A 14,135-nucleotide genomic window follows, 5' to 3' on the forward strand; every position below is an offset into this window, starting at 1 on the left:
GAGGACTTCTATGATAGGTTTACATGCATCAAGAAGTCACACTGTAAAAAATTGCTGTTAAAAAACGGTCAGATTCTACAGTAAAATAATGTTTTTTCACTAAAACAGTAATATTCTGTTAAAAACAGTGCTTTCTGGGTAACATTTTTGTTTTCGAGAAAGAAACCAACTGCAGAAAACTGTGAGCGAACTGAGTTCAGATTCGATGTTTTGAAGTCTGTGTTTGAAATCACGCTTTGTGTCCTTGTTCACTATTTCATACACTAGTTAACTAATATAGTTCACCTGACAGTTTTAATGAACACTAATGAGTGAATTCAGACACTGATGAACACCTGCTGTTAATAATTACAATTTCTGAAGAAAATAAACAAGAAACACAAACAGTGACTTGAGTTACAACATTAAATAAAATAAAATAAAACAGCTTCAGTCTCAGCAGAGGATCATTAAACAACTCCACAAACAACAGCAGACACACTTATTACTGACTGATTTGACTTCCATACTATTCACATTGAGATCCAACAGAAATTAAGGTGTTTTTTGTGTCAATGGAGTGAGGGGCTGATTTAGTTGGGCTCTTCACCCTTGAACTCTTTTAAGAAGACTTTCCATCTGCTTGAATACAGAGTTTACAAAACGTTTGTACTATAGCAATAAGGTTGGGAAGTCAATAAATAGAGAAATCTATTTATCTGAAATTAGTTCTGATAAATGTTTTGGTATAAATCTGGAAGAAGGGCCACATTCAATAGATTTTATGCTTAGTTGCAGGTATTAATTTAATTAATGAGAAGTGGAAACAGAAAAGATTCCTCCATAATTACTTATCAGTTAAGAAATAACATACAAAAACAGTTCAGTTATGACAAATACACACTCAGACCTCATGAATCTGACCTTGTATCTGAACAATGGTAACATCTCAAATGTTTCATGCTGCAATGCATGCTGGGAGTGGCACTGTACAAATATCCCAGCATGCATTGCGGTATAAATAAATGTTGTATAATGGTCTAACAGTTTTCTTTATTTGTGTTTGATTCTGCTGTTGTTTATGTTTAGACTTTCAGTTGCCTGTTTGTGAGTTAAACTGTTAATTTTGTTAAATTTGTTTTCACCATTATTGAGGTTCATATGCTGATTATTGATGTCTCTTTGAGTGCGATTTACACCATAGAGCAGTGTTATTGTCCAAGATATTCTTAAAAACTTCCAGAAATCATTGCCATATATAGACATATAATGTAAAACAATAGATTTAACATTGAATAGGAGCAGTAAATTTTATTATACGAAATGAGAACAGACTCTGCCATTTAATAGCAACATGAACATCACCAGATCTTATTTAGGTTTTTGGCTGGCTTGCCACAACAAAGGAGCTTTTCAAAAAAAGTTCTTAACAATTGCAGCAGCCACGATATATAAATGTTAAAAATGACAGGGCTAAGAGCCCAACTAAAGCAAACTCTGTTCTCCATGATGGTGACGTAAAACTTTAACTTTTTCTCAAGAAGAACTTTAGTAAATGTTATACAAAAATACATGTATTAAGTAATAAGTGTAGCTGGTGATGATGTTTGTAGAGTTGTTTAATCATCCGCTGATCATTTAAATGATTTAATCATTTGTTGTTCTTCAGGTTATTTCATTATAAAGCTGTGACTAAAGTTTTGTATGTTCTGTTCTTGTTTTTTCCCTTCAGTATTTCTTCATTTGTTCATTGTTAATCCTCAATTATCATTTAATTAGTCAGTTAATTAATGAATTTACTTCAGCTTTGCTCCATGTTTCTTGAACACTCAGTAGTGTGGACACTTCAATTAAAACTGAAGTATTTGCTCTGGGGTTTAAAGGGTTAAAGGTGTGAGAGGTAAAAACACAGTGTAAAAATGTATTTTAACAGTAATATACTGTTAATTTACACAACGGAAGTAGACTGTTAAAAAACAGTATATTGCTGGCAACCACAGCTGCCAGTAGATTACTGTTAAATCAAGGAAAAAACAGTATTTTACTGTAAAACCTGAAGCTAATTTCTTCTGTGTGTCACCGTTGTGGAGGAGAGTAGAGCCAGTGTATGAGTTAAAGATGAACAATGAACTGCTGATGTTATTCTGCATGTTTCTCTATTTAAAGATAGCGGCTGTTTAGTTGCTGATGCAGTCAGAATCTCTCTGGTGATTTCAGATTTACATGTATGTGTGCTGTTGTGAAAAATAAGACATTAGAGTTAAACCGAACTTTTCTAATTAACTAAAATAAGTTATCATTATAAGTATGCTTCTAAGCATATATAGCACATTACTTCATAAACTCATTCAGCAGTTGACCAAGTTGAGGCAGTTACTTTCAGTGAGCAAAATGAGTTCACTTGAGTATTGTGTAAATCAATGTAGTCCATGTATTTTTACAGCAACATACTGTAAAATAACAGTACATTGCTGGCAACTGCAGCTGCCAGTATTTTACTGTTTTTAACGGGACAATTTTTAACAGTGCTGCCAGAGAGGTCGCAGAGTGAAATGACTTCCTTTAAAGGCACTTTGCTTTATCTGGTAAATCAGACTGGTTTAAGAGGGATTTTGACCACTTTTAGTGCGGTCTTACCTGGTCAAGCTGGTTTTAGCAGGTCTTTCCATCTGTCTTCCAGCTTGAACGAGCCAAGACCAGCCTAAGAGTGACTAAACCAGCCTGGAAATGGTCAAAACCCCTCTAAAACCCTCTTAAGTTGTTTGTTTTAAGTTGGTTTAAGCTGTTTGTTAATGTGCCACATGACACATTAAGCCTCTCTGCACTGGACCTCTTTGTGCTTTGGAGACATATTTTTTCTCTCTAAAATGTTTCTTATTGCCTACATAGTGCACTACTTTGCAATTGCCAGTTTTTAATATTAGATTTGCAAGACGTCTTTTTTCGCTAAGTGGCCTTATGTCAATGAGACACAGGTCGGATAACAGCCAAATAAATGTTAAGGTAGATGACAATTTTGCAATGCAATAATGTTCTTTATTAAAGCTTGTTTTGGGTAAAATAATAATAATAATAATAATATTAATAATAATAATAATAATAATAATAATAATAATAATAATAATAATAATAATAATAATAATAATAAATTATTAGTTTGTGCTTTAAACACTTTAATATAACATTTTAATTCAATGTAAATCTAACAATACTCAAATACCATTCACATTATAGCTTAAAATCAGCCTATTATTTGACATTTCTTAGTGTCCCATAATTTCCATAATTGATCTTATATCATATATCATTATATCTTATATTATATGTCAATAATCAGTACTTTACAAATCGTATTTTGAAGATTTAAGACATTTGCTCATTAATGTGATTACACAGGGTGTACCTTTTTTCTCAGCAGCCAATAACAATAACGTAGTGGGTTTTTTTTTTTTTTTTTTTTCACATAAACTAAAATATTATTCACATGCAATTATAGATGTATGTATAGATCGTACAAGACATTTTAGCCAAATCAAAAATATTGTATCTATAAGTAATTTGTCAATAAAAAGTTTAAGCAACAATTTGTGAAACACATCACGCACATGCTGTTTGGGTTTGAAGCATTGCTGCTGGTTCTTAGCTGGTCCTGTTTTGGTTTAAGCCTGCCTTATCTTACAAGAATCTTTCTCTATTTTACATATTGGCAGAAATTTATATAATACATAACATATATTCTTATAAAAAAAAACGTATGATTTTTAAATTGAGGTTTTATAAACTCCACCCCTCAATCCAATTGTAATTGGGCATGGGCAATCATACTAAAATGTACAAATTAAATTGTCCAAAGTTACACAAGTTAACCATTAAATCAAAAAGTCCCAAATTGCTGTGATATGTCTTGCTTAAGCTCCTGCATATGACCCAGTTTATGAAATCACCTAAAGACCAACTAAAAACCAGTTTAGTACAGCTTAAACCTTCAGCCATTCTTCATAAGACATTTAACCATAGGAGAAATGGTCATGCCCAACTGAGCCTGGTTTCTCTCGAGGTTTTTTAAATCTTCACTTTCGCAAATTGGTGAAGTTTTATCCTCGCCGCTGTCGCCACTGGCTTGCATGGTTCGGGACCTGCAGAGCTGCACATAAATGGATTTGCTCTTCAGTGTTTGGACTCTCAGCAGTGATTATTAAACCACACTGAACTGAGCAAAACTGAACTGAACTGAGCTAAACTAAACAACTTAAACAATGAAAACTAGACTTTCAATCTACTATGATCTTCTGTGTAAAGCTGCTTTGACACAATCTAAATTGTAAAAGCACTATACAAATAAAGGTGAATTGAATTGAATAACATTCCTATAAACAGTGTATGCTGTTTTACAAGGTTTTTAAAACCCAAAAAGAACCCCCCACCCAACCTAATTTTTTAGACGTTTAAGCCAGAAAAAGTATTCTGAATTCAGGACATCAGCAGCAGAAAACTAGAAGCTTCTGCATCATTTTTTAAATTAATTTAAATTTAATAACTGTAAGGAAGGGTGAAGCTCCTCATCTAACAGACAATCTCATATTTGTTTTAATATTAGCAACCTGTCGCAGTTTATTATTCAATTTGGTGCTTGAAATGCATCTGATAAATGTAGAAAAAAAAGCTCAGAGCTCCAGCACTCTATTAAATTTGTTTCATAAACCATGCTGCATTCCCACTCTTCAGACAGAACACCATGAGAATAGAGAAAAGGGAGACATTAGGGGTGGAGTCAGCTGGAGAGATAGAGATTAATGATAATTTATGTGCTGAACATCCTGTGATGACCTCAGCCCCCTGCCTTCCTCACTATTCCTTTCAGTCATCCATCCCCCAACCCCAACTCCAAATCTTATTACAATTTTCCAGCAAACTGAGCAGGTTTACATGCACACCAAAATGCATATAATTCAGAAAAAAAATCTGTTCATTGACTATTCAATTAAAATTTATTGCCATTGCATGTTACCGTACAATAAATGCAATGAATGAGTGCAACGAAATACATTTACCTTCTAACCAGAAGTGCATTGGGTAGCAGTGCATATATATACATTAACCGGCCACTTTATTAGGCACACCTTACTAGCACCAGGTTGTACACATGTATACATCAATAAACCAACAAAATGCAGGGTAATGGGTTAAATTGATGTAAGAGGCAAAAACCTAGCTGTGATGATTGGTGGATGATCCACCGCTCAAATCTTTCTACAAGATCTTGGTTGTAGGTTGTAGCACTTTCATTAATGCTGCACATTTGTATAATTCTCTGTGAAAGCATCTGAATCTATGGTATATTTATCCCCTTCCGCTGCAGTGTTTGCTCTGTCTGGCTGTGCTTAAATAAATAGTATGACATTTGCACACTTCAATAAACCAATAGGAAACCTTTTTTTTTTCTTTTTTCATTTATATGCAAGCGAAATATATGAGATATGATCTAATGTTGACTATCGGGTTATGCTTAAGCCAATTATGACAAAGGGAAACACATTTTTAATATTAACACTTTTGCATATTGAGCACTGTCGGCTTATTGAGCATTTTCAGATTAAGAATGTGCATTTAAACGCACTCAGTGACAGCTTCAGACGTAATCCTCTCTTTTTCGCTGTAGCAGACGAAAAACAAATAGACAAAAAGTGAGAACGAAGAAGAAAGTGACCAGCCTTTTTGTTCTTCGTATCAAACAGGGCAAACAAAAAGATGAAAACAAGAGCACAGAGTGTGATGAATGGTTTTCACAGGCACATCTGGCCTGGGCTGTGCACGCCGTGTGAGCTGTGGGAAAGAGCGTTCCAGCTAATCCATGCACAGTCACGCTGGGAGTCTACTAGAGACACAGCTGCCTTAGTCAACAACTGGTTTCCTGATTTTTCTTGAACCACACCTGACTCCATGCTAAGAGTGGTGAAGGAGCCATAAAGACTGGCATACAGATCTCTGCCAACTTCTGTTAAACTGTGTGGGAGTGGGGGAGGGGGTGCTAAAATAAAATACAGAGGGATTTTTGAGACAGAAATATTCAGTACCAGATGTGGAAAAAATCTATTGCTTTTAAAACATTGTAATTTTCAGTAGTTTAGAAATATTGACTTTTAAATTTTTATAATTGTTTTTTTTTTTTTTGTGTACTATGGTTGTGTTTATTCAACACTGTAAAAATAAATACTGTGGAAATATGAATATTTCTTGAATATTTTCTAATAAAAAATTAGCATCAAATCTTCATATTAAAAGCTGGAGTATTGACAAGAAAGAAAATACAACTTTTCAATGTAAACTGGTGGAAAAAGTATAAAAGAAATCATACTTAAGTAACCATTACTTGTAATCATACTACAAGTACCATTGCTTGCATAAAATGTAGTCCAAGTAGAGTAAAAGTATCTGTTGTAAATATTATTCCAGCCAATATCTTAAACCAATGTCATATTGACATCAAATATTGCCATTTATTTGTCAGGTATGGCAACCAAAATCTAACATCTGGTAAACATCATAACGTCTGGTAAAAATCTACACAACGTCAAGCTCTAACATCATTAGACGTTGAAATTTGGTTGATTTTTGGTTGGACATTGGACATTTAGGTCGGCCTTAGGTTGGGTTCTGATGTCAACCTAATTTTCATTTCCAAACAAAATGCAATGTCCTACGACGTTGAGTGCAATGTCAATCTGATGTCATGACAACATTTTGGTCATCATACAGTAAACATCCGTCATCTTCTCATCAGTGACATGGATCTAAACAGTCTCTGGGTCAATGCGTGTAAAGGTTTTAGACATCTTCTTGGACACTTTTATTGCTTCCAAACAGTTAGTTGCAATTATAAATTGCCTATGTCTTGAGGTAGTTCATTATGATGCTTTTTACCTTCTATGTTCAATTTGATTAGGCAGGAATCATAAAACTGAAGAAAAAAAAAAGTAGTGACAGCAGGTCCATGAGTGCCCAAACTTGGTCCTGGAGGGCCGGTGTCCAGCATAGATTAGCTCCAACTTCCTTCAACACAGTTGCCTGGAAGTTTCTAGTATAGTTAGAAAGACCTTGATTAGCTGGTTCCGGTGTGTCTAAATGGGGTTGGAACTAAAATATGCAGCACACCGGCCCTTCAGGACCGAGTTTGGGCACTTGTAAGTGCAGAAGAAACTAAACCACTTACTTACTTGCTAAACTGTTGTCAGACAACAAAGTAATCACATTTAAATACTAGACAAGATCTGAAACATGGGCTAAGGCATGGATGTGTCCACAATTTATGCTACGACCTAAGTTACACTATAGAGAAAGACCGCAACAGACATAAATGGCCTGTATTCACAGAGAAGAACCAAGTCTTCACACTCAAAAAAGGTGGGAACAACAACCAAACAAAACTAAATAATATTATGAACAGAAATCAAAAGGGAAGCAAAAACAGAAGGATATTAACTTTAGCAAAGTCAAAATATAACAGATCTAACTTTATTTTGAAACTGTCTTACTAAACTGCATCCCTAAACTAACATAAACAGAAGAAAATTAGTCATGCAAAACAAAAAAGGAACCTACTTTCCTTCTACCAAAACACAAAAGACATAAAAATGAACATAATCTTTACTGCTAAAAAGCACCTCAAAGTAACACTCACTTCTCTTTTGGTAAGGTCTCAATCTAGAAGTAAACAAGGAGACAAAAAGGAGCAAAGCACTTCTTCAATGGTCTCCACACAACTGAGAGCAAGTTACACCAAATCATCAAATCAAAGCCCAGTTCACAATGGGTGAATTTAAAATTTGGTTATTTTTAGACCTGTTTTGGAAATGCTGAAACCCAGGAAGCAAAGAATACTGGCCCAGATTTGGCAGTTATCCGGCGGCATACAGTATGTGGGCCAAACATGGCCCTGTTTTGACAGAGGTGACACTGTCTTTAAGGCGGCACACACGATTTGGCCCAGATGTAAGTTTGGCCTGTCATGACCCATAATTTTTGAGAAAAGCAAAAAAAAAATCTACCAATCAGGTCGCTTTGAGAAAAAGCACATCTATAGTGTGCCTAAAGCACAATGCTTAATGAGTTTATCAATTTCCTTGCAATCAAGACACACTAACCTATCTGGCCCAGTTCAGACCCAGTTATGGGTTATAAACTTGGGTGTGACTTGACCCAGGCATGGATCCATGTTTGGTCCTTGTCTGGAAGCCAGACTTGGTCCAGTCATGTACCATAATTCACAGCGGAATGTGGGCCAAGCAAAACCTGATAGTGTGGGCCAAAGCTGGGCCAGAGAAATTTTGTCATGTGGAAAGATACCGCTTATACTATTGGCCAAATAATAACCATTGTGCTGAGATTTTTTTTTCTTTGATGAAATCCTGGCATTTTGGTTTTACTATCAAGATGTATTGCGTAAAATTAACACTGCAGATTGTTTATGTTGGCATCATTTCAGAATGTGGGTTACTGAACATGGTATGGAGTTCTGCATTTACTTTTGTTTGGTGTATGTTGATTGTCATTTAGTCTGACATTCTGAGATCTTACATGTTTATACAGTCTGACAAGCTTCAATAAGTTATTAAAAATCCCACAGTGTGAGCTGGGCTTAGGCTTTACAACAACAGGTCTGTAAGTGGACAAGCACTCCTCTACGTTCACCCAATAACAGCAGAGCTCTAATTAACAGCATCAGGAGGAAACTTTTGGCAAAAGGAGAAAAAGAAAAGAAACAAAAAGCATATTTATATTGTGTGTGTGTGTGTGTGTGTGTGTGTGTGTGTGTGTGTGTGTGTGTGTGTGTGTGTGTGTGTGTGTGTGTGTATGTATATATATATATATATATATATATATATATATATATATATATATATATATATATATATATATATATATATATATATATATATATATATATATATATATTGTAGCCCAATATTTCTTACTGCTCCGGATGTAACAGTAAATATTAATAAACAAATGTTTTAAAACTTTCAAAAGTTAAATATCTACATTAAAGTCTCACCTTTTCTCCATTAAAACAAATTGCAGTTTATCACTGTAGATACATAGGGAAGTTGGTGCAACATGATCACTGTTTACATAATGAGAGGAATGGGAATATAAAACCATGAGAACACAAGGGCAAGAGTAAGACAGCCTCTAGCCTTAACCTTGCTAGAAATAGATATCATTGGGTAGCATCTCCAGGGACATACTCTACGATTTTCAAAAAATTGAAAACAAATTACATTATGGAATTCCTGACAAAAGTTGGCTGCGATTCATCACTCGGAAACAAGATTAGACCAGAGATTCACAGGAGACAATGTGAGTTAGGCATACAGCTTTCTGAAACAGTTTCATAAAAAGGTGTTATGTCTGCTTTTCCACAAATGATAGCAGACAGACCTAAGGACTGTTTTGATTTGACCCAGTTCAGAAGATCGCCTGCAAATAAAAAGGCCAATTAATGGACAATCTTGGGGAAGAGTGCCATCTAGACCCAACATGCCTCACTACAGCATGAACCAGTTAAAACTCCGACATGTTTTTATTTGTTTTAATTTTTTATTTTAGTAACAACTGGAGCACATCAGCCAATTATATGCTTTCACATTCAAAACATTACACTAAACACAGAAATCTGTTGTTTGAGAAGCATTGCTTCATTGTCTCTCCTTGCATTGCTTTGTTTGTAGGATTGAACAGAATAATCATTTCTATTACACATTTGTTTCTTAAGCAAGTGCACATTTTGGAAAAAAAAAAAGGGGGAAATCTGTATATATCAAACAAACTCAACACAGTCACAATAAAAAAAATAAAAATAAAGTTCTAAAAATTAAGATTTTACAGAGAAGAACCATTTTAGACTCTGTATAGAACCATTTAGTTATTTTCAAAAATTCTTATTTTGAAAAACATTTGAATAATCTGATTCTGAAGATCTATTTTTTCTAACATTAATAACATTTTATGGGGTGTAAAGATTCTAGGGATGTTGACTACTAATGAGGTATGTTGACTACTAAAAGGACTACTATTTTGTTTTATTTAAAATTATAATCATATGACATTATTTCATTCATTCATTTCCTTTTCAGCTTAGTCCCTTTATTAATCTGAGGGTAACTGGAGCACCCGGAGGAAACCCTCACGAACACGGGGAGAACATGCAAACTTCACACAAAAATGCCAACTGACCCAGCCAAGGCTTGAACCAGCGGCCTTTCTTGCTGTTGGGGTTATTGTGCTACCCACTGCGCCACCATGACGCCTCATTACATTATTTCTAAAACTGTAATAATGTTATGTACATTTGTAAATAAACACATTTTTGTACACATAAAATAAGTAAGCATTTTAACAAAAAATTAGGAAGTATTTTTGTGGGATCACAAAGTGTGGTTATGAAGACCATCCGACAAGTTAATGCAGCAAAAATTGTGTTTAAAATATCACTAAAATGAGAAGAATTATTGCAAAAAGGTCCACCTTTTGACAAAAAAGACTCATCCATTTTAATAGGCTAGCTACAGGCCTGACTGAGCAAGAATGCACAGCTCAACAGACCATTGTCAGCAGATGATCATAGTGGACTTTATGGGTTGTTGGCTTTACTGCTCTGTGTTGGTAGTTCTGTATTCAGTTCTATTTAGTAGCTATATTAAGAATACCAGACAAAAACCTAAAAGACTTAACCTTAAGTTAAAACACAAATTTAAGTTCAAGCATTACAATTTCTAGCAGCAAATACTTATCAATAAATACAGCTACTTTTATTTTCAAATTTTAATATTTTTATTTATTGTACTTTCTAGCTCATTGTCATGCACTCTCAGAAAAAAATGTTACAATGTTGTACCAAAGAAGGTACAAACCCTTGTCACTGGGGCAGTGCCTTTTTATGGAACAGAATCGTACCTTAAGACAAAGAAAAAAAAATGTACCATTGCAGTTTGTACCTTTAGGGACATGATTTGTGCCAAGGGAAACCAAAATGTACATTTCGTTTTTGAAACCTGCAAATAAAATAAGGTTAAAATATGATCCATGAAGGTACCACCACAGCGACAAGACACTTTGTACCTTAATAGTGTGTGTTCATGAACTATTTAAAGGCTTTTTTCTATATTCAAAATGTGTCAATTTATTTTCAGTAAATATAAAACATCAAATACATTGTTTTTAAAAAGTTTCTTTTTGTGTAAATGCACCTTTTCTTCTTGTAAATTACATTTTTTCATTTAGTACCACCTTCAGATGTAAGAACAGGTAAGTATTATATATAAACTTTCAAAAAGATTATTTTTAGTATGCTTTTATAGCTTACTCCGGAAAGTACTAAATACAAAACAGCAATTGTTTGTTGAATCGTTTTGCCTATTGTGCAAGGGACATGTAAACAACTTTTGCAAGCAATAATATTATATTTTTTTGTCCAAAAGTTCTCAAATTAATTATTTATTTCCAAACCTCTGTAACCTGCACTGCACTAACTAGGCCAAGCTTGTGGGCCTACAAACAGTAATTGGCACATCTCTCTTGTGCGCAGATGCAGAGAGAAAGAGAGACAGGAGATGCAATCAATAACAGGATACATTTCCAGATGCTGGGGGATTCAAGAGCCACATCACACCAGACACTGTGTGCCTCAAACAAGAAAAACATCTCCTCCCTCATGTTTCCCCCTGCATGGTTGAGCATCGGCAACAGATCAGCACCACAACACTGACTGTGTCTCTTCAGGATAGCATTATTAAAACCAACTGGCACCCTTTGGTCTATATAGCAGGGACTTGAAGTGTTGCTCTTGAAAAAAAAAATTAAAAGAAAAGAAGGAGGCCCTGGTGCAAATCTGCTCGACTGCCCACTTATGAAAAATGAACATGAGCAGCTTTAATCCCAATAAAACGTCCTTCAGACATGACACGTCCAGTGCCAAAACAGCGTGCTTAATTAGTGGGCCAGTTCCGGTCTGACGGGTAGGGCCGTGACCTTCCTGAGGGAATAATGAGCCAGGCAATGTTTGGGGCCTCGAGCTGTGGCATCCACACAGGAGCGAGGTGCTGATTGCTGCTTTAGACGTGCTAAACTGACAGATTCATGTGACCGGACAGTGAACCGTACACTTGGCACCAGCAAGCTGAAATATTTTGCTGCCGTGTTGGGGTTGGTCAAATCTCTTGTTTTGTGTCCTTTTGTTTCCGCTTTGTGAAGCTAGATGAGATTGGTCAGCTTTCTCTTTGTTCTCCGGCAAAAGGAGAGCTTTTGAAAAGCAGAGCAGACAGTACAGTCTTCTTTATCTGCATGGGCTAAGAGAAGCTATCTGCACTCTTAAAACTAAATGTTTTGAATGCATTAAAGGCTTTTTGTATGCTGGAATAAAACAATTGTTTACATTAAAAAGATGTTTACTAGAACACTATAAAACCCAACAGTCAACTTTATCAAATTAAATGAGTGTAGTTAACTCAAAATTCACTGAATGTTAATTCTACTCATTTAAAAAGAGTTTTGAACTTAGTGTTGAAGATAATAAGTTAGTTAAATGCCTCATTACTTCAACTCAAATGGAGTAAGTTCACAGTACTCTACTCATATAGGTCAGTTTTTTAAACTCAAATGGTTTTTGCAATCAGTTTCCTCAAACCATATGAGTTGCCTTAACTTATTGGGTTTTACAGTACTCAGTTGGTTTGAGTTCTCTTCATTTATTGGGTTTTACTGTGCTCAAATTGCTCAAATTTACTCAAATGGATTAAATTCACGGTACTCATTAGGATTAGTTTTTTTTTTTTTTTACCTAAATGGTTTGTTGCAATCGGTTTCCTCAAATGAAAGAAATAGCTCTTGTCAGAATTTGTGGATGCCATCTTTCATGTTGCTATGATTTAAAACACCTTTTTTGGAATCTTACTTACTTTTAAAACCATACACACTGTAGTATGCATGACTTTGTAAAAGGAATTGTGAAAACAGAAAACATTGAAAAAAAAATTTTTTTTTTTTCAGGAGCAAAAAACTATACACAATGTTTCAGCTATCATGTTTGTCAAGTTTTGTTTTTGCATGTTGAAGCAACCTACTTAATAAAAATAAAATGCATGGACTGGAAAAAAATTATCAATAAAAGTCACAAAAACATATCTTTAGTTCATTTAAAATAACATACTTTTGCATGTGCTAGCAAACTAATGTAATTGTATACGCAGCAAAATTACAAAAGGCCCTTCCAGCCGCAACCAATCTCTGGGAAATAATGTTTAAGATAAATAAGTTAATCAACCTTTCTGTAAGTTATAAAAGATTCAGCTTGGAGTTTTTTGTTCTTTTTTTACAGTGGTAAGAATCTTAATAAAAAGATCAAATCAGTCGTGCAGTGATACATTGAAATCAAATGTGAAAAACATTAGATAGCCATTTTTAAACTTAAAGGTTTATTGCATAACCTCAGCCATCATTATATCTTTTCCTCACAAAACCACTGATTAACATCTCTTGAAACAAAACACAGACACACGCACAAACGTATTGTTAGCTGAATTAAAATGAACAAATTAGAATGCACGCAGCCTGGGTAGTTTTGATGTTGACGTGGCAGAAGTGCCATCTGCTGGTTGATTCGTTTAACAACACCGTTTAAAGGATTGCTTTATAAAGATGATATAACCTAAGGTTGATTAAATAAACAAAGTCGTTTTAAAGATAACTTGTTAAACGTGCCGGAGCCTTTTACATGTAAAATACAAACATAGGAACACATGTTTAGCTATGTCTGTTCAGACAGCCTTGTTTAGTCTGTCAAAATAAGTACCCTGTTCAGATCAGCTACATAAATAAAATGCGACTCGACAGGATCAATTTCCCAGCTCGATCGTTAAGACTGCCTTTCATCCGATAAGGCATAAGATTATGTATTAATAAGAAGTGTAACACAATTTTCGTATCGGCTCGTTGGTCTAGGGGTATGATTCTCGCTTTGGGTGCGAGAGGTCCCGGGTTCAAATCCCGGACGAGCCCGTTCTTTGTTTCTCTTATTCAATTGTGCTCTTTGTTTAAACTTTAATTACCAATGATGTTCCGAGAAATGCACCCTGCCAAATTATGCTGAATTTGCATCTTGA

At 34.8% G+C, this 14,135-nt stretch overlaps 1 non-coding gene across 1 annotated transcript; it reads left to right on the forward strand.

Annotated features, from left to right (window-relative positions):
- The first annotated feature begins 13,959 nt into the window (after positions 1-13,959).
- trnap-ugg (transfer RNA proline (anticodon UGG)) lies at positions 13,960-14,031 on the forward strand. Its single transcript has one exon. It is a non-coding gene; the product is annotated as a tRNA-Pro (tRNA).
- Positions 14,032-14,135: the final 104 nt, after the last annotated feature.

Source organism: Danio rerio, chromosome 5 (assembly GCF_049306965.1).
Source record: "Danio rerio strain Tuebingen ecotype United States chromosome 5, GRCz12tu, whole genome shotgun sequence".
Classification (NCBI taxonomy): domain Eukaryota; kingdom Metazoa; phylum Chordata; class Actinopteri; order Cypriniformes; family Danionidae; genus Danio; species Danio rerio.